This window comes from Cervus canadensis, chromosome 6 (genome assembly GCF_019320065.1).
Source record: "Cervus canadensis isolate Bull #8, Minnesota chromosome 6, ASM1932006v1, whole genome shotgun sequence".
NCBI lineage: Eukaryota > Metazoa > Chordata > Mammalia > Artiodactyla > Cervidae > Cervus > Cervus canadensis.
Window position 1 is genome coordinate 19,255,571 of NC_057391.1, and position 1,450 is coordinate 19,257,020.

General features: G+C 43.3%; 1 non-coding gene across 1 annotated transcript; it reads left to right on the forward strand.

Moving 5' to 3' along the window:
* Positions 1 to 982: 982 nt before the first annotated feature.
* Positions 983 to 1,117, forward strand: LOC122444462. The gene has a single exon (XR_006270293.1). It is a non-coding gene; the product is annotated as a small nucleolar RNA SNORA48 (small nucleolar RNA).
* The last annotated feature ends 333 nt before the right edge of the window (positions 1,118 to 1,450 follow it).

The following is a 1,450-nucleotide window of genomic DNA, read 5'->3' on the forward strand; positions in this document are numbered from 1 at the left end:
CCAACTGGTTCAAACCATAAGGAATTTTAGTATCTCACAAAACAAGAGCCCCAAAGGTGGGGTGGCCTCCAGGGGCTCCAGGACCAGTTTTTCCTGTGCTTTTCCACTATTGGCTTGACTCTATTCTGGGAGATCAGTTCTTCCTAAAGGTTCCCATCAATTAAAAAAAAAAAAATCAATGTGGGCTCATTATCCATACCTCCCATCAAGTCTTTCTCTTACATGTCATTGGCCAGAAGTATTCAAACATCCATTACTCAGACAACAATTGGCAAGTGAAATGGGACCACTATGACTACTTTAATGAAACCCACCACCTTCTAGAGAAGGGGGTTGCCTCTGAACACAGCCTGAGCTCTGTTAGTGGGAGAAATGATTGGAAGGTGGGATGGATATTGGGTAAGTAAGCAGCCATGCCTGCTACTGGTAGTAAGGTGGAAACTAGTTTTGACTCCCTGCATCACTTGGAAAGAAAGGATTTTTTTTTTAAGTGATAAGAAAGAAAAGGATGAGAGTCATGGCAGGTCAGAGGCTGAGCTGGACATTTGGACTGAGTACTTTCTGCTGTTCCCAGCACTTTTCTGCCCACTGTCTCATTTGATAATCATAATGACCCTGTGAACCAGGCAGGGAAGCAATTATTATCTCTATTTGACAGGTGAGGAAGAAGAGATATCATGAGCTAAAGTGACTTTCCGAGATCCCTTTGAGCCACCCCTTTCATTCATACCACCTAGACATACTAGCATGAAATGGTGGCTTATTTTTAGATTGTTTGGGAAAAAGATTCTTTCTCACTGGTTATACAGTCCCAGGGGTCAGCAGGTGGAGGCAAGCACCGAGATTCTCAGGACACTTCTCAGGATATCAGGTCATTTTTTTTTTTTTTTTTTTGCTCCTCCACTTCATGGTAAGAGTTGCAAAGATGTCCTTCTTGGCCCTTGATCACAGGCTTGTTCTATCTGTATGAAAACAAGGGGCTTGTCCCTGACCTGGGTAGAGTGGCACCTGGTTGGTGGTGGCTGTCTCATATCAGTGAGGGACAAAACAACTCCTTGTTTATCCCAGCTTGGCTTTTGCTCTGTGCCCATGCCTGGTTCATGCCCTGGACACATGGAAAAAAAAAAAAAAGAAAACAAGGGGCTTTCCAAACCAACCTTGTCCTCCAAGGAGTGGCACTATCCTTGATGCTGTTGACCTTAATGTCTTTTCTTTTCTGCTTCAAGGCTGACTGTTTACACCAAGATCTAGAGGACTTAAGGGAATTACAATCCACCCTAGCATCACTCCTGCTACTCCACTGAGGAATTCCTCTATGGCAGGCAAGGTAGAGATAAATAGAAAATGACTTATGAGTTACAAGCACATGGCTCTGTTTATAGCACTAAACAGTCTATATTCTTTAGTGTGAAGGTCTAACATAGCAAACCATGACTCACAACCAAATCTG